The sequence below is a fragment of the Petaurus breviceps genome, unplaced genomic scaffold, assembly GCF_028583685.1.
Source record: "Petaurus breviceps papuanus isolate PSGF00001 unplaced genomic scaffold, PetGlider_PUasm1.0 218, whole genome shotgun sequence".
In the NCBI taxonomy this organism is placed as follows: domain Eukaryota; kingdom Metazoa; phylum Chordata; class Mammalia; order Diprotodontia; family Petauridae; genus Petaurus; species Petaurus breviceps.
Genome location: NW_027185872.1, coordinates 6,234,422 through 6,260,231, shown reverse-complemented (window position 1 = coordinate 6,260,231; position 25,810 = coordinate 6,234,422). Strand labels below are relative to the sequence as shown.

Genomic DNA, 25,810 nt, shown 5'->3' with positions numbered 1-25,810 from the left:
CATTGAAGGCTTACAGAAGGTCTGATATGAAAGCCACTCCTCTCCCTCTTGTGGAAATGAGCCACGATTTCCACATAAATAATGAATAGATCTAGAGCACCTGCCATATGCCCTTATGAGCCATCTCATAAGCATCTAGAATTCAGAAATCCTATGATAAGGGTCCTTGAGGACTCATGGTGTGTGTGTGTGTGTGTGTGTGTGTGTGTGCGCATGTATGTGTGTGTGTGTGTTTGACAATTGGAATGTTTCAGTCTGATTATTAAAATGGATTTTATCAGTTGAAGATGTGGTATGTAAATGAGAGAAGAAAAACAGTAAAAAAAATCCTAGGAAAATTCTGCTTAAGATTGTCTGGTTTTATCACCAGAATGGAAGAAGAGAGAACTTTCAATTTTATTCAGTTCAGTATTCATTAAATACCTACTGTTTACAAGGCACTGTACAAAACTAAGGGAACAGTCAAAGAGGAGATACAGCCAGTCTCTTCCCTCAGTGACTTTGCCATCTACTGATAGTCCTGCTCATACATTAAAACCATTTAATCCATGTGGATGTAGGGCATTGAACATACAGACAAGAGATGCACAGCGCAGGAATGGTGGCTGTGATTTATACCATGAAGATGTCACATCATAGGCTTTGGGATCTTACCGAGTTATTTCTAGAAGGGACCTTTGAGATGACCAAATCCACCGTCCTTATTTTAACAGAGGAAGCTGAGGCACAGAGAAATTACGTGATGTGTCCAGGGTCACAATCTAATAAGTATCTGAGGTAGGACTTTCATTCAAGTCATCCTGACTTCAAGTCTTGTACCCTAACCATGGAATCTGCTCCCTCTCAGTGTGAACGCTGATCCATGGAAGAGGGAGAATGAACACAACAGGAAAGAAAAGAGCAGGGAACACTCTAGCATTCATCAGCAGGAGATAGGGAGTGGAGGGAATGAAAAACTATAGAGAAAATGGAAAAAAGCCTACAATGCGAAGATGCCAATGTTTCCCTGAAAGAATCTTAAATAATCCCAAATGAATTGGAGGCACAGTTTGATCAAATTTGTTGAACTTATTAGTGCTGAGAGGAAAAGGCTGATGTGGCAGAAACTATCCTTCTTCCAGACATCATGCCCATAGCAATGGCGGGACAGATTTTTAGGATGGAGAACAGGCAAGAAAGCATGTTGCTTGGTACATACCAAACCCTGACAACATATCTCTTCATGAATTTTCTCACTCATTCATTCATCAATCCATTCATTCATTCATCAATCCATTCATTCATTCATTGAAGTTACCTCAAAGAGGAGAAGACTTCAAATGAATGGACCTGATTTTGGACATAATTATTTTTGGGATGCCCCTAGGGGCTTGCAAGTCTCAGACTGTCTCTGGGGGGGGGGAGCCTTTTGGATCTGCTATGGTAAATAGAAATCAAACAGATGAAGAGATCTTTGAGGCATCATGCCTAAGACTGCCCCGCTAATCATCAGGGATTCCCTATAGGAATCCAAACAGGAACTTGGATATTGAAAACTGGCAAGATATATTCCTGGACTAGAATAAGTGCCTCAGACCACTTCGTAGAGAGACAATGGGCTTTTGTGGTGGAGGAAATTAAGGAACATTCTATTCCAATGCAATTTTTGAAGCCAACAGCTCAGATGTGTCAACAGTCACCATGATTGTTCTAATGGCAGCAGCTGCCATTAGAAAGTGAGATCCTTAAGGACAGGGACCACAGTATTTGCCATTTTTTGTATTCCCAGCATTTAGCACAGTGCTTGGCACACAAATACCCAATAAATGTTTGTTGATTGACTGATTTATATTTATATAGCACTTTGAGGCTTGAGGGTTACCTGTATCTATATCTAATCTTCTTTGTCCTTACAACAGTCCCCCGAGGCAGGTGCTGTTATTATTTCCATTGTACAACTGCAGAAACTGAGGAGAGAGGGCTCAGATGGCTTGCTTAGGTTACATAGCTTGCAAATGTCAAAGCTGGATTCAAGCCCAGGGCTTCTTGACTGTAGTCAAGTCTAGAATTCTGGCCCTTATGCTGCCATGCAGAAGCTAGCAGTGGCAAAATGCACAGGGCATGCCGGGATTGGGCAAGATTGGATAAAGTCATGGGGAAGCAACCACCTTCAATTTCACATTCTGAAGGAACTCCAGGGTGAATGAGGAATGATTGGCTAAAATATATGAGTTTTCATTGCAAACAGTGACCTATCAGCAGTCTATTGGGTAAGATGGACATGCTTTGAGCCAGAGACACCACTTCTGGACAGTACCATATACTGTAGACAGCTATGGAACCTGTTGCTGTCTGTTGGGTCTTGATCAACACCACTCTTGAAGGAGGTAGAGGCTTGGAATGAATTTCCCTGTGGTTAGTCATAATTTGGAAGTCTTTCTGCCTTTCCAGAAGAGAGGCTGGAAAGAAAAAAAACCTTAGGATGAAAGCAGATAGAAATGCTGTCCTCCAAAGGGATAGAAAAGTGAGAGTGGGGCCAGTTTGAGATGGGAACAAGCAAGAGGTGAGAGGAGTTGTTTGTCTGAGATTTACTCAGCCTCAGATAGAGCAGTTATCTACAGCCCCTGGTGCATGGATTAGAGACTCAGCACCAACCTGGGCTGGGTCTCCTTCCATCTGTGGCCAACCAGACTGAAATAGAAACTAATAAGAGGCAGGCCAGCTACATCCAGACTTCATTTAGTGGGAAACAGATGGCCAAAGATGAAAAAGAATTTAATAAAGTGATCTTTGTCTGTGAAAGAGGTACATGCAGGCTATGCACTCTCAGCTCTCCTTGAAGGATGATGCAACATTGAGCCAGCAATATTCTTTCATGCAGTCAGCCTTCTGACCAAGGGCACCACTTTAGTGATTGACATTGATTGGCAATGTAGATCTTGGATCCTGAAATAAGGTAAAAGCCACTGACCCATAGGGAGGTAGCATCCATGCCTTCAACATCATTAGCTCTATGTTCTCACCCACTAACTTTACATGCCATGAGCTAGAACACTTAGGAAAATGTTCCTTGAGATTGGTGGATTTTTGTTTGTTTTTCTTTTTTGGGGGCAGTTAATCCCTTCACCCACTGCCCCCTAACCTTGACACCATGCATCAGCCTCAGCTATAAAATGAAGCAGCCAATCATATATTTTCAATCCACCTGAAATGAGTATGAATACTGTTTACTTCTGAAAGGGAGTGTGGTATAATGTACGGCAATGGGTAAGTCATTTGCTGCTCAGTATTTTAAGTAATTCTCTAAGATGAATGTTGTAGAGAAAGTGCCCATCTGACTTTTTTTTTTTAAAGCAGTCGGGGTTAAGTAACTTGCTCAAGGTTACATGGCCAGTTATTTCTGGGTGTGCTGCTAAGTAACTGAGCCTGGATTTGATACCCAGGTCATCCCGACACTGGAGACGGTGCTCTTACTCACTGATCCACCTGGCCATCCCACCCATCTGACTTTGTAGAGGGGGTTGCCTCACCCTCATATTCCCTGTACTAATGACACCACAGGCCTAGCATATCCAGTCATCTTGCTTAAACTTCAGTCCCATATTATCAACTGCCTACTCGTTGTGCCATAGGCGAGTCAAGTTCAACATTGGGGTTATCTTTCCCCTAACCCATTCCCCTTTTGAACATGCTTATTTCTTCCAAAGTCCAGCCATATTTCCACTGATCCAAATTCACAACCTCAGAGTCCTTCCCAATTCTTTCCTTTTCCCCATTTGTCTCCCTATATTTCGTCAGTTGCCAAGTCTTATTGATTCTTCTTCCTCAATATTTCTTGTACCTGTTCCCATATTATCACCTGCACTGACAGTCCCTTGACACACATTCACATTTCCTTTCTCTGGCTGATTACAATAGTCTCCTAACTAGGTCTCTTGCCTTGAGGTTCTCCCCTGTCTCATCTTTCTTCCATATAACCACCATACTGATATTCTTAAAGCACAGCTCTGACCATTGCCCTTGATCAAGAAGATTCAGTAGTTCCCTATTGTCTCTTGGATGAAACCATAGTTATTTGGCTCTAACATTCCTTTTAGGGTGATTTTGTGTCATTTCTCCCTCAGACACACTTCTAGTCAACCTGGTCCACTTTCTCCATCTTGCACCACTGTACCTTTATGGGAAAGGCTGTCTCCCATACCCAGGATGGTCTTCCTCTGGGCTTCCCTTTTGGAATTTCTAGCTCTATTTGAGGCTTAGTCCAAACACCTCCTATAAGAGACATTTCCTCATCTTCCAGTTGTTGATGCTGTATTCCTCCTGAAAATCATTTTGTAATGACTGATATGGGCATGTGATATTTTCATACAATAAGATTTAAGATCTCTGAGGGCAAGGATTGTCTCACTTTTTAGTTTTCTGGCCACAATGTTGGGTGCATCATTGGCCTTTGGTGAATGAACTGAATACCAAATAGGGGTGTGCCAATGGACAAAGGACCTTATTTTTGCAAAGTGATACTACAAGGGCATTTACTTTTCTCAAAATCTTGATGGTCCTAGAAAACTGGGTAGTTACCATAACCAATTCAGATATCTTGAGCCTAGAGAAGCTGGTGAAACCTTGAAAATGTGGTTGATTGTTGTTGTCTACAAGATTAACTCACTGGGAGGAGCTGGGAGGGACAGCAACCCTGAAGTGGATGGAAAGCCTGGGTTTAGCTGAGTCTGGGGAAGGAGGGGAACTGAGGGTCTATGGCCAAGACAGCCAAGTTCTGAACAAAGTGGGAAATAGATGGAATGGCCTAGATAGTTCAGGAAGCTAAGCCAACCTTTAAGCCCTCATTAGTTATATTTCAGACTTATACTTTGTGATTCAACAAGTTTGAACACTGGTTGCCTGCTCTGTGTTGACTTACTTCACCAGAATATCAGAAAAGCCCTTTTGGAAAACCCCATTTCAGTCTTGAGGGTACTTAGGGGACCTCTCACATAAAGAACATATGTTCTGTGTTCTCTACCCAGTAGGGGCTCAGTAAATATTGTTGAATTAATGAATGAAAACTTCTTTGCTTAGGATAGGAGCTTCTGGGGAGATTCAGTAGTACCCTGGAAGCCTGGGTAGGGCCTGGTATCAACAGTCCTGAGGGACTAAGATGGGCAGCTGTCCAGCATTTGAGTAAAGGTCAAGAAAGGCTGAACAAAGAAAAAGAAGGAAACCTCAGGGAGTCCCACCAGCCTCTGGTTGTCCCCTTTCCTGCCTGCTTCTCTCAGGTTGTAAATGTACAGGCATGTATTATAGGGCACCAGAATGTTTCACACTCTTATTCAGTGAACTATGCTATTAAAATGGAAGGTTTGAACCATCAATAGACCAATGGAAAGGACATTGACCCTCTCCAGGGTAGCTACCCTGCCAATCTGATGGTGAGATGTGGGCCCATGCCAGAGCTCTGCTCTAGCTGCCCATGTTTGGAACACACATCCATCCCACTCCTTCTGAAACTGGTATAGTTCTTACCTTGTACGCAGACCAGTGCCACTGCCTTCTCTAGTTTCTCTCTCTGTCTCTGTCTCTGTCTCTGTCTCTCTCGCAATTTCTCAAGAGGATTTTCATCTTGACATCATAAACACATATGCTACCTCCCTGTCCCCACCCACCAATTCTGTTTTTTAACAGGAACTTTCCAGGGCCAATAGCACCAAACTGCTGCTTTGCAGCCACAGAATGCCTCATTTTGAGGAGCTCCAGAGATTTTCCTAAACTTGCAAAAGGTACATTTTACAGGAAACATATGGAGAAAAAATATATGTGCAAACCCCAGGGCTAAAATCGTATCTCATCTCCGCAGCCTGATTTTCTATTGGCATAATATTTGTGTGCTTCTCAGCTTTCCTTAGAAAAGAGAGAAAAAAGGAAAAAAAAACATTTGCTACAATGATGTGATCTATAACTCTGAAAAATATTCTCATTGATGCTTTTGGTTTTTATGTCACTGTCACTTTTTTAAACCCCTCCCCCCACCAAGCCCTTCTACACCAACCAAAGAAAATAATTTATACAAGACAAGCTGGCACACTGACTGTTCTTTTCAATGTATTACTCATGCTGCACCGGGAGTTACCCAGCTCTCTACCAAGAATAGAGAAGTAGGTTTCAGCATTTGGTGTCTGGGGCCATGATTGGTCACAACAATGACTTGAAGTTCTCTTTTTTTTAAGCATTCTTTTCCTTTCCATAGTTGTTATCATGCATTCTTTTGTCTCGATTCTGCCTGCTCCATCCCTTTATATGTCTCCCCATATTTTCAGGAGTTCTTCATATTCATCATTTCTTAAAGGATGCTAATACCCTTAAGTCACAATTGGTGTGGCCATCCCCTAATCAATGCATGTTCTTTTTTTCTGCTATGAACATTTTGATGTGTATTTAGCCTTTCTTCCTATCTTTGACCTACTTAGGGGAGAAACCCAGTAAAGGGAGAGTTGGGTCCAAGATGGTAGACAAGTTCAGTAACTTTTCAGCAAAATTATACATAAATTCAAATTGTTTTCCAGAATGACTGGACCAATTTGTAGCTTCATTCAAAGTATACTAATATGCCTGTTTTTCCTACAACCCCTCCAATATCAACTATTTACATGTTTTATTTTCTTTATCAATTCGCTAGGTCTGAAAGACAGCCTCAGAGATATGTTAATTGTGTTTATCTTAGTTTTAGTGATTTAGAACATTTTCTCCTATGGCTGTTGATAGCCTATACATCTTTCATAAAAACACTGTTTATATTCTTTTATCTGAAAGGCACCATGTTCTATTCCTCTTATAGCTATCGCCAAAGTAGGCAAAATCAAGTGGATGAGAAATTCTTGGAAAGGAGGCCACAAGAAAGTAAGACCAAACTTGCTTTGAGGACTAAATATATTTTTGGAATTCTCTCCTTCACCACATTACCTCTCGTTTTCTTTTTGGAATGCTTAAAGAATGTTGTTTCAGTGATCAGTGTTGTTGGTTAGTTAACCCAATCTTGTGAATAATTTTCAGAAATGTTTAGATCTATAAACATTATTTTTACTCTTTACTCATCCTCTATCCTTAGTGATACCCACTTCCCTTCTTCACCATAGGCACACCAGTTTAATAATCTTTATGACACTGGGCAATTAGTATGTGAGTATTTGCCAATTTTCCTGAAAGTTTCCTTGAGGATTTCCATAAGAACATCACAGAGAGTTAAAGGAGATTCAAGTGGATATCATGATTCTTTATTCAAGAAACAGTTATTTATTGAGAGTCAATTGTGATCTCAAGGCATGCTAAAAATAGGAACTCATCCATCTAGCAGCAGGAGAAATGGGGAAAAGAACATTAGAAATCATTTGATAAAACAGGAAAATAAAGCACAAACTGGATAATGTCCCCAGATTCATAAAGTCAGTGATGGAAAGGAATTACTCTGGCTCTGATTTGGAGATTAGTGCTGAAACAACATTTTGCTCTTTCACCTATTTCAGAATACGCACACACACACACACACACACACACAATTAACATGTCAATTTCTCCTATATCCCAAGGAATAGCCTGCAAACATCAAGAAGCCTTTTGATTGTGGCCAAAGTGCTTGCCCCATTTACAGTTAGTATTTAATTCAAAGGATCCCTTGGGGGGGGGCAAATCTATATCTTGAAAATTGGAGCTAAATTGGATCTGGGTTGGTACACATGGCCAGGATTGTGCATAAGGATTCCTTCTATAGCCTACACATGTACACATACATCCCTTAAGCATGACGGTAAACCCGCAGTTTTAGAACCTAAAAATCTTAAGTTTATATAACAAGCAAAAATGATAAAAATACAGTATATGTTTGCAGGAATGAATTTGTTCACTGAGATACGATAGACAAAAGTCAATCATATTACAACAAAAAGCCTATTTAACATGACACCTTTTAATAATCATTATAGAACTCGATTTCTGATTTTCGCAGCCCTCAGCCTTTCTCGTTATTTCCTTCTCTCTCGCTGTTTTCTCTGTTGTATATCATGGATCAGACGGGCCATTTCTCCAGGTCATCAAGTTACTTTCAGGGTTTTCTCCTTTTCATTATTCACTTTTTGTACCTGTTTAAGCATGATCTTTCCTTTTTTTCAAGCCCTTATTATCCTGTCTTTCCCACATCCTTCCTTCCTTCCTTTGTCTTCCCTCCAGTGACATCTCTGTTCTCCTTCCTCTGTGACCTCAGCAAGATTGAATCAGGTGACCTTGAGGTATAAGGCAGCATTACCAGTCCCCCTGAGCTATCGAGACCTGTCAGACTTTCCAATTTCAGACTGAAATGTGCTAAAATACGTGACCTCCAAATCCTGAGGTGCTGTGGGGCATATTTTAATAAAGTACTTAAAGGCACAAGATGCTGCAAATAAATGTTGAGAAATTATATTGGGTTTCAAGCATGACTTTGAATTTCTCTGCTTCACTGAAGTGAACTCCACCCTCGGGGGGGGGGGGGGAAGAGTGTCGGCTGACCTGGCAGGGGGCTCTGATATTGTAGTCCAGATTTCTCCATAAGTAAGTGTCTGGGGCTGGCGGGAGGGAAAGCCTCTTTCCTATCTGGAGGTTTTGTTATAGGGAAGTTCTGAAGGCAGAGTTCACACTTTGGCTTTTGCTGGTCATCCTTCACTATGACCCTGGAGTCTCTCAATCAAAGGATATTTATGGAGTGTCTCCGAGATACTCCTTTGTCCAAGGAACCACAGACACTTGGTGTTGTGAGAGATCCAAATGCAAATAGAATTGACTTCCTCCTGGGGTGGAGAATCTTGGAATCACAGCATTGGAAGGGACCTCAGCTGCCACCTAGCCCAATCCCTTCCTGAACCAGACACCCCTTTGGAGCAGCTCCAATAGGCGACCATCCAGCCCCTGCTTGGAGGCCTCCAGTGAGGAGGCACTGTAGGCCAGCATGGGAGAGCTCTCATTGCTTGGAGGATCTCCTTACACCGAACCAAAAAGTCTCTCTTGTCCCCAGACAATATCCAGCATGTAAAACCTGGCCAATTAAACATAAGGACGTGACTGGGGATTTCCCAGGTCACTCACGACACTTCCTGGCCAGATGTTGGCTGGCCACATGTGCTAGTTAAGTCGCTCTCTCTCTCTCTCTCTCTCTCTCTCTCTCTCTCTCTCTCTCTCTCTCTCTCTCTCTCTCTCTCTCTTTCTCTCTCTCTTTCTGCAGAGTGAGTGTCCTTTGAGTCTTTCAGTGAAGGAGTGAGGACAGAGAGGTTAAGCTCTGTGGTGACGAGGTCACAGTCAGCTAGAGCAAGGGCATTCATCGAGGCAAGCTTTAACATGGACCTCTGTTTACTTCTTTTGCTTTGTATTTCTTTTCCCATCTTAGAGACAACCTGGTAAGTTTGAGAGGCTGCAGGGGCGGCTAGGTGGTGCAGTGAGTAAGAGCGCCTACCCCAGCATCTGGAGACCTGGGATGGGTTCTGGCCTCAGATACTTGGCACCCACACAAAAATAACGGGCCATGTAACCTTGAGCAAGTTACTTAACCCCGATTGCTTTAAAAAAAAAAGAAAGAAAACACAACCATTAAAAAGAGGCTGGGCCTAAACCCTAGCCTAGTTTCTCACAATACATAAACCTGGAGTTGCTTGGATGGGCAGAACCGAGGTGAAATATAGCAATGTCTATTAAGCAGTCCTACTCTGATGCCTGGCACAGGTTACCAGATTTTGGTGCTGCTTGTTGAGCTCATGTCAGCATTCTCTGACTGTCTTTTTTAAATTGCCAATGGTCACCCCTATGAGACTGTCTCTCAGACTAATGTATCTAGCCACAGCCTCCACCCTGAGCTAACGTCCAGTGTCTTCTGCAAATTCAGTCTATTATAATGGAGCTCATTCCTCTCCCCTCCAAACCTGCCCTTCCCCCAAATTAGCTATTTTTGTGAATGGAGTCCTCTTACCAATTACTGAGACCCCCAAATTTCAGTGTTATTGATATTTTCCTCCAATATTCTCACTTTGTCAGTGGCTAAGCCTGGTTGTTTCTACCTAATTCTGTCTTTTGCACCTCATATGACCATGAACCTAGTACCTATTATCCTCACTTTGACTATTGTAATCACTCACTAATTGCTTTGCCTATTTTCAGTCCTTTCCCTTTTCTGATTTCTCCTGCACACAGTTGCCAAAATGTTCTTCCAAAAACACCAGTCTGATCAGGTCACTCAGTTTCTCAAGAACATTCAGTCAAGGCTCCCAGTGAGGGGAAAACACAGACTCCATCACCTGGCATTGAAGGCCCTCAATCAACTGTATCCAACATGCCTTTCCAGTCCTATTTCATATTATTCCCTTTCTCCCACTATTCTCTAAGCAGACTGGCCTGGAACCTTATGTTCCCCATCTCTATGTCTGTTTATAGGTTTCCTTCTGTATCTTCAATGTGCTCTTTCATCATATGTTTCTTAAAATCCTTCTTTTCCTTCAAAGCTCATCTCTCAGCTGCTGCTTCCTCTGTGAGCTATGAAGGCTTCCTAGATATCACCACTGCTGAAAGTGCTCTTTCACCTCTCAACTTCTCCCAGGGTGTTTCTCTGCAGCTTTCCTTCAGCCTCGTTCCTCAATACCCTGCTTATCTATGCACATGCTGCATCTATACCATTGGTACAGTCTGAAAGCTCCCTGAAGGCAGGGACTGTGTCCATCTTCACCTTTATATCTCCATGACCTAGCATAGCTGGAGTTTGAGTAATGCTCATTGAATGAAAACAATGCCAACAACATATGTTTCACTTACACCTTTGCAAAAGGGCCCATTTGGCCACTGATTTTTCTTTTCCCTGCACACAGTAGGTAAGTAAGACATGCTCACACAGTACGGAAGTAAGATATGCTCACACAATTGAATTGCATTCCTTCTATGGGGTAAACCTTTCCAAGAGCATATTGATTCCACTAAGCCTATCTGGAACTCATCAATAGTCTTCTTTGGGAAATGAACTGGAGCCCGGTGGAGAAGATACATTTTTATAGCATCTGCTTTATTTCTTTAGGGGTTTACTCTTCTAAGCAGCCTAATTGCTTTTGACATTTTTATAATGATTTTGTGAGCATCTTGACCTTTGACACCTTCCTTTTTTTGAAGCTCATAACATGATAAACTGCCAGAAACTGCATATTCTTAAGGAAATAACAGCAGCCGCTCCAAGTCCTCTCAGTGTGGAGAGAGCCTCATTTGAGGGACAATTCCACCTCCTGCCTTCCCTGGGATGTTGCTTGGAACACTCAACCTCAGTCATAACTTCACAACTTGTCTGCAAAGATTAACAGGGCGTGTCCTTTCCAATAGAACAGAATGGAACTGCCAAACCTGTCCTTATGTGTTTTTTTTATGCTTTTTGGAGGGCAATTGGGGTTAAGTGACTTGCCTAAGGTCACACGGCTAGTAAGTGTTAAGTGTCTGAGGCTGGATTTGAACTCAGGTCCTCCTGACTCCAGGGCTAGTGCTCTATTCACTGTACCACCTAGCTACCCCTTATGTGTGTTTAATAAAAGGGTGAATGCAGAGTCACTGAAGAAATCCAGTTAAAAATAAAACATGAGATTCTTGTTATTGTGGATGTACTTGCTAAAAACAAGATTTGGAGAAAGATGATCATGCCACATCACACTCACTGGTGATATTTTTCAATACAACATAAAATGATGACAGGCCCTTTGCACAGGAGTTTATAGCACTTGGTATATAACAGCAATATCAATGAAGTACAAACCTATTGAATACATTCTGCTCTGATTTGGTATCTTCTAGAGGTCTGTGTAGAGTCTCTTAGCTCCCGAGGGACAGCTTAAAGGAAAATCTAATCCTCTATTGAATTAGGAGAGTATGAAAATAAGCATAGTTCGTAACCACATTTAAAAGTGAAGAAATAGTTTCCTGTTTGATCCAGCAAGAAAAGGAGATGCAGGCACCCTGATATCTGTGGTAACTGCTCTGAGATTTTTAATGTAGCAACCCCGAGTGGAGGAATCTGGAGATCAGGGTGGCCCAACAGAGCCAGGATGGGGCTGGGGAGAAATGGGTGAGCAGAGATGCCTAGACAGAAGGTTTTTCATAGTCATGATTTTAGACAAAAGTTCTATTTGGGGGAATTCAAGGAACAGAATCACCAGCAAGAAGGATGTAAATATAAGAGAATCTTAGGAAAACACTTTTCAGGGTAGAAATCTAGAAAATTATGTATTAGGCAAAGATTAAGAAGATTTTAAAGAAAGTATTATGTTTTAAATTCCAGAGATTAGACATAGATACTGACTTGAAATTCATAGTCAGGCAATCAATAAGGATTCATTAAGTATCTTCTAGGTACCAGGCACTGTCCAAGGCATTGAAGATTAAAGGATGGACTAAATGCTTCCTGACTTAGGAAACTCATATTCTATTAGGAGAGATGGCAAGATCATCTCTTATGCATATGAAATGTGAGGATCAGGGAAAGCTCCATGGAGAAGGCAGCCCATGAGTCTGGAAGGAAACAAGATTCTCTGAGCTGTGGTGTGTGTGTGGGGGGTGTGTGCTTGTGAGAGGACATTTCAGGCATGGGGACAGCTGGTATAAAGGCACTGAGAAGGGGGAGGGAGAGCTCTGTGTGAGGCCCACTTGGAAGCAGCATATAATAAGGGTAGAAACTAGATTGGGGCCAGATCGTGAAGAGTTTTAGAGAGTTACATTTGTCATGAGGGAACAGAGGACAACACAATTTACTTCATAGAAAAGTGAAATGGTCAGGTCTGTGCTTTAGGAATACCACTTTGGAAGCTATGTGGGGGAATTGGGAATGGTTGAGAATTATGGGACAGGACCCATTAAGGAGGAAGCTATCCAGGTAAGGATTAATTAGAACCTTGCACCATTGTGGTTGTGGTTTTCAGAGTGGAAAAAAGGAAGCTGATGCAAAAAAATGTCATAGAGATAGAAAGGATAAGATTTGGCAATGGATTGGGTATCAGAGGAATAGTTAGGATTCAAGTGTCAACCAGTCAGTATCTTGCACATACTACGTGTCAGGCCCTGTTCTAGGCACTGGGAGTAGGATGGGGTGGTATAAGAATAAAATAAGTTTAGATTTCAATGGAGAAGACAAGAAACACAGAAAAATAGAGTGCAAACATTAACGTTAACAAGTACTACATACATACATACATACATATACACACATACACAAAGTAATTAAAACATGGTAAGTTTGGGAAGAAGAACACTAGCAGATGGATGAAGAAAGGTCCATGCAGAATGTGATGCCTGACCTGTACCTTAAAGAGAGAAGGACTGTGAAATAGAGAGAGGTAAGAGGAAACGCATTCTGGTCATGGAGGATATGGCCAGTAGAAATAAAAATCACAACATGGATATGGGAGATGGAGTATTTGGATAGAGGAATAGCGAGAAAGTCCGTTAGGTCAGATTGAAAAGTATGGGAGGAAGAGTAAGGTCCAATGAGGTTGGAGTCAGGTTGTGCAGGGCATTAGAAGATAAACAGAAAAAGTTTCAGTTTGTTCTACAGGCAACAGGAAGTCACTAGAATTGATTTAGAAGAGGAGTCACATGGCCATATCTGAACTTCACAAAGATGACTTTGGCAACAGAGTTAGGATGTACCCAAATTGGGAGGAGACCTGAGGCAAGGAGATTAAGAGATTGTTACTACCATGTAGACAAAAGGTATTGAGAGTCTGAACTAAAGGTGGTAGCTGAATGAGGGGAGAGAAAGGGTCAGATGTGAGACATGTTAAAGGTACAAAAATCAAGATTTGACAAATGATTGGATGTATGGAGTGATAAAGCATGAAGAGCCAGGATCATGCCAAGCTTCTGAACCTGGGCATGGGAAGGAGAATGTTATTTTCAACTGACATAGGGGGTTTGGAAGAGGGGAGGGTTCAGGGGGAAAGAAAATAAGGTCAGCTTCAGATGGGTTCAATTGAAAATATCTCTGAGAAAGCTAGTTTGACAAAGTCTAATAGGTAGCTGGTGATCTGGGAGCAGAATGTGAGGGAGGCTCAACAGGTGTCACTGTCCTCATTCCACAAAAGTGAACTTTGACTCAGAGAAGTTACCTGACTAGCCTTACAAAGGGAGGAAGAGTCAGAGCTGGCATCTGAACCTAGGTTTCCACTGACCCTAAATCTGCACTTTTGCCCCTTTGCCATGAAATCCCTCCAAAAGGAAGGAGAACCTTGTCCTCTATCTTTGTGAAATTTGTATATGGGGCTTGGGAGTGTCATTAACCAATTACACTAACATGCATTTGGAAAGAAAAGAACCTCTTTAAAAGGTGGATAGGTTGCTGATTGCAATTCTCTCTCTCCCCCTCCTCTTTTATCTCTCCCTCCCCTTCCCCCCCTCTCTCTGTCTCTCCCCTTCTCTCTCTCCCTGTCTCTCTTCCTCTCTCTCTCTGTCTCTCTCCCTCTCTATCTCTGTCTCTCCCCGCCCCCCTCTCTCTTTGTCTTTCTCCCCTTCTTGATAATTCAAGTTTCTAAAAGTAAGATTATGTGGTAATGAGAAACTTGATTTTTTACATGAAAGCTCTGAGATCCAGACTCAAGGGAGGGGGAGCCAAGCTCTTCCCACACTTGAATGAGGAATCCGAGCCTTATTAGGGCCAGACAGAACAGGGATCTCAAATGCATCCTTTCAGTATCTGAGGCAAAGAGAGACAGATACCAGTGGTTTTATACACTAAAAAGACATTGATGTGTTTGGGGAGGATGGTCTACACTTTTATAGAAAAGAACAGGAATCAGGATTAGATAAAGGCCTCTGGCATAGAAGTTAATAAAAAAACTGGCCAAGCCTGCCAGTGAGGTAAGGAGGCACACTAATGAAGAAATGGCACCTTCTAATTGGATTCCTCTGGAGCGGCTGCTGCATTATGAGACAAGCAATAAGTCTCAAAGTTAAAGATTCCATTGTTATCTATGAGGATCAGAATGGGTACAGCCTGGATCCAGTTCCTGCTACTGATACAGACTCAAGGCAGGGGGCCTTGCAAATATTCCCCAATCCTAAATTCTCCTCCAGTGAGAGGAAAGAAAAGAGAAAAATGATGAGCTGAGAGGTTATAGTGTTTGCCCTGAGCGGCCATAATAGCAGATATGGGACCAACTAAGGCTATCACTCTAGAAGGTTGTGTTTTTCCATTTTCCAGGTTCTTACTCTTATTATCTCTTTTGATCAATACTTGTTTTTAGTCGATATACAGCTAACAATGACCAACTGTGAGCTTCTAACTCGCCACTTTGATGTTTGTTATGAGGTTTTTAGGTATTTAGCAGAATATTTGGTGTCTAATTGATCTTTCCAAAAGGCAGAACTGACTATGTCATTCAGTAACTGAAAAATCTTTCTTACCATTGATATAAAATAAAAACTCCTCCTTAGCTTTATATTTCCTGCTCCCCTATCCAGCTCTTTCCTATCTTTCTAATTTCCTATTACCTTCCTCCATTCATTGTCTCTCCTAATCAAACTGGTCTGCTAGTGATTCCTTATAATACATTCCCTCTTACTCTGTCTGTGCCTTTGAATGGGAGAAGTGGAGGGGCATAACTGGAATGCCCTCCCTCTTCATCTCTAGCTCTTGCAATGATAAACTCCCTTCAAAGCTCCTTCGGGAGTCACCTCCTATACAGACTCTCCTCTCCCCTTCCTCACAGTGTCTTGCTCAAAGTAGATACTTATTAAATAGCTAATGTAATTGGGTTGTCTTTTAATCTTCCTTCTCATACAAAAAACAGAAAAAGCAGCACTTTACATTTCTTTCCCTGTAAATGGGCATTACCTGTAGCTATGAGGGCAGCTCAGTGCTGTAAGTTTGTTGCTACCTTGGTGCAGTAAAAGGGTCAGAACTACTCAGCAGCAAATTGGAATCACTCCGAGGTGAGTCTATTTCATGACTCAGTGGGAAGAAAAACCATCCTGAAGTATTTCCAGTACCCCCAAGTCAGTCTCTACTTCTGGTAGAAGTTGTGTCCTATGAAAAGAATATTGTCCTTCTAGGGGCTCTGGAGATGATTCAGAGGTACACATGGCATCGGTAACCGATGGGACAATAATAAAGCAAATTTTGTGAGCTGCGTATAAATCTTGCTCCTGCCTTCCCCAATGCATGGCTTCTCTTCCAACCATTGGTCTAAATGTTAGTTCTGTTTAATTATGTCTTAATTCAATGATAGTGGCTATTCGGTCATTGCCTTTGAAGAAGCCTGTATAAAACTCATTTTTTTTTTCCTGGAGACAGATGTCAAGAGGTTTCTTGAACTATAATGTTTTGTAGATTAGGGAAAAATCATGAAAGTAAAAAATAAGTAGTTTTATTTTCCCCTATTCATTTTGTAAAACAAAACAAAACACTCTGTTAGGGGCTCCATGTGTAGAAAATTCAATAGCCAGGCTATGATGCTGCTTTAATTTAAGTCACTGTTGATTTAACTGCTGCTTTAATTTAAGTCACTGGAAACTCCCCTTATTTTGGCAAAGGTGCCTGCCGTGGATCTTTATGGGTTTAGAAACACACTCCCTGACTTAGAAGGACAAAGTGATGCAAGAAATGTTCAAAACGCTAGTTATAGTGTAAAAGCATATTGATCCATCTGCTACTATCCATCCATCTACCCATCCAAGTATTAGGGAATCATCCCAGGTGACCAACCAGAAGCCACCAGAAATTCCTAAAACAAAAATGAAAATGCCGTCTGCCAGCCCTGCCTTCTCTGCTCTGACATAAGATTTGCTTCAAGTATTTTTTTAGTAACTGTGGTATTAGCTTCTAGGCATATTCAGGTGAGTACCAGGAAGTCACTTTTATCTTTGTTGTCTTCCTTGTTCAGGCAGAGTTGGCACTTAACAGGAATAGATAACGGATTGATTTGAGTTTCCTGGCTGTTACTGAATTGTGATACATTCCACCACCTCCTTCTCCATCACAGTACACTTCAGGCCTCTTCACTCTTCTTCAAACCAGACACTCCATCTCCTGGCTCTGGGAGTTTTCACTGGCTATCTCTCACACATAGACTGCTCTCCCTCCTCATCTCTGATTCCTGGCTTCCTGGCTCCCTTCAAGTCTCAGCTAAAATTCCACATTCTACAGGGAGTATTTCCCAAGCCCTCTTACTTCTAATGTCATCCCTCTTTTGAATATTTGATCTCATCTATAACTTGACTGGACAGAGAGTCAATTTCCAGCATTTGTGTGTTTTAAGTTTTGCACACGTTTGCAGCTATGCACAGTAGAGAAAAAAGGAGAGGTGCCTGCTCACTTTTGTGGAGTGGCTTGCATCCTATGAGGAGCTTCTCTGGTCTTGTTTACCTCCTGCTGATAAAAGCTCCTTTTGCTTTTATTGCCTTTGTCTTTAAAACTCAAGTTTTGAGTCGCAATGATGCCCCCAAAGATTAGTGCAAGTTCTTTGGGCTCTACACCCAAGCCTGTGAAGTCAGTGATGTGGCTTAGGGAGAAAATAAAGGTGTTAGAGAAACAGTGTGGAAATGTTAGCAGCCATTGGCAGCCATGACTTTGGTGTTAATGATCGATGATTCATTTTATCTGCAAAAAGGAGGAGAATATTTGCAAAAGTGTCTATGAATCCCCTCCAAAAAGTGCTAACAGGACCTCTCAAGTGTGTGATGAGACAATTGGAAAAATGGGAAAGTGACTGTTTGTGGGAGCCTTAATATGTCGTTAATGTGAATATATTGATGTTTTCTTATAAAAATTGCATGCAGAAAAGGGTATTTTTAGCAATCTTTAGTGAAAGATCACAGTTTTTGGTGGTCCTGAGAAACTAACCCCCTATTTCCCATAGGTTTAATGTGTCGACATTTGTTTTTTACTTTCGTGATATTTGGGAAGAATGTTATTCCCACAGAAGTTGAGGACTGACCATAGTTTGCTGTTGTTATTGTTACTTCCTCTGTTAGATTGTGAGCTCATTGAGAGCAGATGCCATCTTTTCCTTTCTTTATATTCTCATCACTGAGTAGGTTCTTCATAAATGTTTACTGACTGATTGACATGTTTTTTCTCACTGATTTAGGACAATTTTCAAGCCATGTAGGTAACAATATTGTAGAGGAAAATTATGCCACTTTGGTCTTGTCAGCTCATCAAAAAAAACTCTGGTTTTTTTTTGACTACATACATACATACATGAATGATTAATAAACACACATATAGTCAATAACATAGGACCCGAACACTTATTAACCGAGTATGAGCAACTAAACATATTTTGGCTTAAAAATTTATTTTCAGAAATAATTTCTTATGAGCACACACATATTATTCAGGGAAATCACTTTGTAAAGACTGTTGGAAAGACTTCCAGGGAAATTATCTAGGATAACTGAGTTACCATCCATCACTCAACTTGGGTCAAATAGCAAAATGATCTCACCAAGCTCTTCCAAATTATAGCAGCCATTAACCTGTCTCCCTCTAGAGAAACTGAGTGCAGTGAAAGTGAAAATCAGAGAACTTCAGAATCCAGAGCTGGAAGGGACCTGAGGACCTTCTTGTGGGCCTTTTACACCTGGCTGAGGGCTTCATCTCCAAGCTCTGAAACACAGTCATCCAGTCTTGGCTGGAAGGATGCTAGTAAAGGGGAGCCTCTTTCTTGTCCATTCCAGTTGGGGGCAGTTCCCAAAGTTTGGAAGCTTGTCATGTTATTAAGCTTAGCCCTGCCCCTTTGCTGTCACCCTTGCCCCATGTTCCTGGATCTACCCTCTAGGAGTAAGTAGAGTCCTATATTTCCCCTTTCTCATGTTAGCTCTCTAAATAATTAACTCCACCTATCATTCTCCATCAACTCTGCCCTCTATCACCCTGATTCCTCTTCCAGGTGAAATCTCCCCACTTCCTTCACCTGATTCTACTCTGTCATCATCCCCAGACCATTTGCTATCTGCATCACCCTCTGCTTGATCTTTATGGCTCATTGATCTCCTACCTAGAATATGGGATCCTGGACTGGCCAGAATACTCCAAATATGGTCTGAGCAGTGCAGGGGACTTATGGGACTGGTGTTTACCTGGTTCCAGACATTCTGTATCTCATAATGTAGCTTAAGGTCCCACCAGCTTTTTTTGGGGGGGGTATGCCCTATGGCAATATAAAAATAAGAACAAGAGATTAGAAGACCATAAAAGCAGCATATGCCAAAAAGTTCCCTTGACCATCTCCGAGTCATCTTTAAATAACTCTAGGTGTTATTATCTGTCTATGTTTTCCTCATGTCTTCCTCTCCCCAAAGATGTATAATAATTACTACATATAATTTTTGATACCTACTGATATCATGTTCAAACTTAAACTCCATGAAATATATACCTGATTTTTAAAAAAAAAGAAACAGACCTGCACATTTAGTAATGATTTTGAAATAAGAAAGAAATGCATCAGCAAAAGGGCATTTCTCAGTCCAGGATGCCACCCTAGAACCCACTGGCAGGAAGAATGGGAATGTGAGAGCACTGCTTCATCCCTCTGGGAAATCTGCCACTGACTCAGAAACCAGACTTTATGAACTTTACCCAGGGGACAGAGGAAATGGCACTTCCAGGAGTCAGCCTCACCTATCTTCACAGCAGAAGTCTGGCTTGTCCAGATCCAAGGTCAATGACTAGCCATTATACAGAACCCTATAGACACTTTCTTTGGTCTGAGACTTCTCAGTTTTAGCAAAACCATCTTTCCCTTTTAATTGACAAATGCACTAAATTTGTCTTTAAGATAACAATGCCAAGGAAACTCAAGAAAATAAAGATTGACATTTCCTTTGAAAAGTTATAGGAAAGCTAAATTTTAAATGTTCTCTCATGTCATAAAGAGAGAAAACCATACACAGAGTTTGGTTTCACCTTGATAATGAACCTCTGGATCCCCAAAATCTCAGGATATGAGAATTGCAAGAGGCCTTGGAGGCACCCAGGCCACCCAGCTCATTTGACAGATGAGTATTTCAATAATTCTAAAGACCAAATCATGTGTGGCTAGCCACAAAGCTGAGCTCTGGGATATGCCCCCCCCCACATACTTGGCAACCCCATTAGTGAACTTGGCAACAGGAAGACATGTATCTCCATTGATATTGCAGTCATAAATCAGGCTTTGAGTCATGGAGATACAGCTTTGACTTGGCATGGAGGAAAAATACAGAGACAGCCATAGTGTTTTCCCCATTCAGATAATTATTTTTAGATGTGAAATGCATTGCCATCTGTCATCTGTGCAGGGCAAACAGATTAAGCAGAAGTAGGTAGAGACACTTTTGTAACTGGATAAAATTCATTAGGTCATTTGAAAATATTTAATAATGCTGACCTACTGAGGAAAACTTTTGCTTCTGAAAAGGCAACTGACATTGAACTGTGTCTCATAGAAGGAAATATAGATGATTAAAATAAAATGTTGAGGCGGAGGCTGGGAAAAGCATGGAAAGGGGCATTTAGGGCTAGGCCTTTGGTGGATCCTGCCTGCTCTCCTGCTTATTATGGCCTCTTAGATCCCCTAGTTCTCTTTGAGACACATCTCAACAACCACACGAAAACTTTTTTGACCTCCCCCCCCCAACTGCTGTGCCTCCTCTCCCAAAATTACCTTGTATTTTTGTACATATATTCTCTGTACTTAGTTATGGCATGTGACACTTGAATGTGAACCCCTTGAGGGCAAGGGCTCTTTTCTATCTTCTATGTGGATCTCCAGCTCTTTGCACAGGGTTTAACTTAACACAGTAGGGGTTCGAAAAATTCTTGTTGAATTGGATCTGTTTGGATGAACTCGTCTCTCACAATCCTCATCACCATCTTCCAGTCAGCTGTCATCTCATTAGGCTTTGATAGCTCAAAGTAAGTGTAAACAATTGTTTTTATTCTGGCCAGAAACTCTGAGGCTCTTTTTCTCCCAGACTGATTCTTTTGTGAAGGCAAGCTAGGCCATCTTTTCCCTCAATGCTTACCTAGTCTTTAACCACTGAATGGGTGGTTTGCCTCAGGGAAACAGGCCTGGGAAAGGCCATAGCTTAAAAAGGCCAAGGTTTCTCACTGCATCAGGGCCATTGCCAATCACCTTGACCTATGTCTTGCCACTAAGACCCTGTGGAGCTGAGTTAGGCTGGTGACTTTGTATAGCTCTGTCTGGTTAAATCCAATTAACTTGCAAGTCAAGACCCTCTTCTGATGTCATTTGTCCTAACTGAGAATGAAGGACAAACAATAACAGCTTCCTCCCAAAAATGCCACACTCAGGCCTGAAGATAAGACTCCAGGCCTAGGCAGACCACAGCCTGGTGGCCACTTCACTGATGCTAGCTAGACTAGCTGTCTCTCTTAACGGAGTTCACTATGGCATAAAGCTTCTTAGCTGCCATGCCTCACCGGTGATTCATTTGGAGATTGTCACTCAGTAAAATTCTAATATCACAGCATCTCTGAATTGTAAGGGGCCTCTGAGGTCGTCTAGTCCAACATGCCTGACAAGAGGCCATCCAGCCTTCATTTGAGGACCTCTAGTGAGGGTTCTGATGATCCTCAGGGTCCATTTGAAGCATCCTCACATAGTGTGGCTTCTTCTTTTCAACCACTCTGATGATTTTCCTCTGAACACTGTCTAGCTTGTCTCAGTATCAAGATCGCTTTTACCTGAATTTCTCAGTGGAGCAGTAGCACTAAATTCCACAATGCTACTATTTGTCCTTACCTGAGGGCTATTTTCTCTCCAAGGATGATGGCATAGACAAAATCAAGGCTCTCTTTAGAGTTGAAGACTGGTCATGCCACTCCATTCTTAGAATTTCATAGTCTCTTTTTTCAAAGTCAAGTAGATTTAAGCCCATGAAATACCTAGCACAATTGGATATTTTTGGTTGGAATTCCTGAGGGTTACTTCATGAGCCTACTTTGGATAGACCTCCTATGGTGAACTTCTGGGAAGACATGGCCAAGTGTGAGGGTCAAGGATGGTCTACTGGGATCTGCATTGCTGAAGGGAAGAGCCATATCGAGGAGAGCGCAAAGCCACTAGAGTACTAAAGCATTCTCAAGATTTTGCAGTACCAATTATGTAACTTGAAAGACATTCCCAGGCATGTCCTACATATAATTGCCAACTTAACAGAGACATCTCTGGCCAGATCTACACCATCTGGAGGAGGTGTGAGAGAGTTTCTTTTCCTAAGAGCCAGAAGGATAGCTTCTCATGCTGCCTCCAGTTTCTAGCCCAGATTCAGGCTGTTATTGAGGACAGTGGCTGGATAGCAGAGTGGAGTGGCTCCTAGGTCCGTCACTCAGAGTGCTAGAATAGCAGAGTTAGAAGGGTCTTTAGAGGCCACCTTGAATAATCCCTCTTGTTACAGTTGAAGAGTATGAGGCAAATGGCTTATCCTAGTTTACACAGCAAATTAGCGGCAGAATGTGAGCTTGGGTGAGGCAATTTACCACTATGGACTTCTATTTTCACTATTGTAAATGAAGGGAATATTCAACATGGCTCCAAAGGGTTTTCAAATAGATTATCTCCATGTATCCTTATGGCAACTCCATGATCCAGGCATGGGATTAACTGGGAAAGTGTATACAATTCCACTGAACATATGAACATGTGCCCTGGAGACAAGGGCATCCACCCAGGTAACAGGTAGGGTGAGCCAACTGTAGCATGATAGGGATGACAAGAAAGAAACAAGAGTCCTGGATGTGGAAGCCTGTCAGTGAGTTGTTAATGCAACACTTTTGGTTTGCCACACTTGGGGGCAGAGAAGAAGTGCTATGTTTGGTCAGTCATGATGATCGCAATGACAATTCATTATGCTTCATGCTCATACTAAGCTTTTGAGATTTCCAAAACAGTTTCTTACAACAGTATTCAGGACAGTAGTACAAGTTTTATCATCCTAATTTCAGGCAGCAAACAACCAAAGCTTTAGAGGTGAGGTGTGAGGGATGTGGATCACCCAGGTTTGAAGTCGGTGAGACCTCATTCAGTGCTCAGTCAATCACCCAAAATATATCTTGAGCCTGGCAGTGGGCTTGTTCCTAGAGATACAAATCCCCAGGGGAAACAGCACCTAACTTCAAGGAGCTTACATTCTACTTGGGGGAGACAAGATGCTCAAAGATAAGTGAAGATAAGAGTTCTAAAAATAAAGACTAAGAGGTTGGGGGTAGAGCCCTGGGAAGTGCAGAAGGAAGGGGAGATCAGGAAAGGCACCTGGAAGGAGCTGGTGGAGCTACGGGCTTGGAAAGGAGCTAGGGTTTCCAAGAGCCCAGAGGCAAGGGGAATGTCCTGTGCAGAAGTACAAAGGGGGAAGGTGGAGTTTGATTAGGGAATAGAAAACAGACTGATCTGTTTAAGGTCCAGTCACATGACCAGTTCATAGGGACCCTGTCCATACTATTGTTTAACCAATGTTTTAAATTTTGTTCACATGATAGCAAGAGAAAATTTGTCAAATGCTTTGTTAAAATCTAGCTAAGTTATATCCACAACACTCAGTGAAAGGAGGCTTAGAATATTCTGGCATGACCTGATTTTAAGGAAGTTGTATCAGCTCCTTGGGATCTCTGCTTCCTTTTTCAGATGGCCACTAAACATGCTATAAAATTTGTTTTAGAATTTTTCCAGGAATCAAACTGATAAGTCAAAGCCCCCAATATGAAAATTCTATTTTCTTTTCTTTCTTGAAAATCAGTTCCCCTTTCCTTGTCTTGTGATAGCTCTCCCATGATTCTCCTGAATGTTCATGAATATGAGGCAGATGGGTGGCACAGGATAGAGCACTGAGCCTGAAATTGGGAAGACCTGAATTCAAATCCAGCTTTAGACACTTACTGATCCATGAGACCCTGGGAAAGCCACTACCTTCAGTCTGCTTCAATCCTCTTATCTGGAGAAAAAGGACAGTTGCACATATCTCCCAGGGCTTTTATGAGGATCGAATGAGATAATATCTGTAAAGTGCTAAGGTCCAATGCTTGACACACAGTAGGTGCTTAATCAACGCTTGTTTCCTTCCTTTAGAGATCTGGTTTACTCTCAAGACAGTGATCACGGCTCATCATGTAACTAAAAGTCTCCGTCTCTATCCTTAACTTTTTTCTGCACTTTCAGATCTATATCTCTAGACTTTTCAATTCAACATGTTTCAAACTCATCTCATCCATGAGTTAGCTCCTCTTGTGAATTTCCTTTTTTCTATTAAGGGAAACATCATCCTTCTAATCACCTAGTTTCCAAACCCTCATATAACATTGACCTTTGCCTCCCCTTCCCCATACTCCAAATTCAATTAGTCAACCAAGTCATCAGAAAATTTCCTTTATAATATCTCACACATCCTTTGATTCTTTCCCTTCTATTTCTACTGCTAATATCCCTTTCCAGGTGCCCAGAATTTTATACCTGACCTACTGTAATGGCCTCTTGACTAATCTCCCTATTTCCATTTTTTCCTGTCTTTAATTCTCTTTTCCTTTCCTTATCAGCTTAATTTTAATGAACCACTTTATTTTGACAGCCCATGCCTGACAGAATAATGCCCAAACTCCTTAGTCTAGAGTCAAGGTATTCTTTAATTTGGTCTTAGCTCTTAACTTCTTAGCCTTGTCTCTCTGACCCAGCCAAAGGATTCTCCTCCTTGACCTTGAATGTAGTGTATGAATTCTTGTCTTGGCCCCCTTCATTTTCTGAATGCTCTCTCCTCCCCTCCCCTCTCCTGTTCAATTCACACCCATTCTGCCAAGTCCAGTTCAAGTCTTACACCCTTCATGGAGTCCTTGCTGACTATCCCAGTGACCTTTCTGTCTCCCCAAATCTCCTAGGCCTTATTTCCAAGGTGCTTATTTGTCACTTCTCACACACTGCCTCATATTAGTGTAATAAGTATTTATCTTATCTCTCTATAAATTACAATGTCCTTGGGAACTATGGCCATTTGGATGGTTTTTGTCATTGTCTAAGATGCCACATTTTGACACACAAGAGAATCATAGTCTCACAGAATATGGTGTCACAGAACTAGACAAGCATGTAGTTCAAAGCCTTCATTTAACAGAGGAGGGAAGTGAGGTTCAAGGATATTAAAATGTCTTGTGTCCTTGCCTAAAGTTACACAGATAGTAAGTGAAAGAGGTAAGATTTAAACTCAGGTTTCTGACTGACAGCACTGCTCGTTCTGCTGTACTATGTGCTCAGTAGACGCCTATTGATCATTTCAAATGGCTACTACTTGTTTAACATAAGAAAGTTTTGGTTTTAGTGGCAGAGTGACTGAGTGTTCAGTTTTCAGAGACCAAGGAAAAACAACCAGTGTGGCCTGACACCAAAGGGTTACTCCAATAGGTTTGGACTGCAATCATAAATGGAGTCTTTGGCAGATCCGGAACATTCTGATCAGCAGGGCATGGATCTCCCTCAACCACAAGCCATCTCCTATTGACTAATTCCATCAGACAACATCTTGCTATGAGACAAAAATCAGTTTGATGAGCAGCAAAGATCTCACGGGAGTCAAATCAATTTCAGTCATGGAAACAAGTGGGATCAATATCCAGACCAATAGAGAACAAAAAGAAAATGGGGCAAGGGTACAGAGAAGAACCTGAAATGCTAATGAAGCTAGAAAGTTAAGTACACAATTGTAGCTTTAAAAAATGCAATCATTTGGGAAGGTGGTTGTTTAGCCAAGGATTATTGTCCCATCCCTGGCTTCCGAGGTTTGAGGAACACTGTGAAGGCACTCATCCATTCATCCTTAC

General features: G+C 41.7%; 1 protein-coding gene across 1 annotated transcript in view; it reads right to left on the bottom strand.

Annotated features, from left to right (window-relative positions):
• Positions 1–25,810, bottom strand: part of THSD7A (thrombospondin type 1 domain containing 7A) — a 350,332-nt gene that overhangs the window by 84,672 nt on the left and 239,850 nt on the right. The gene's annotated exons all lie outside the window — the stretch shown is intronic.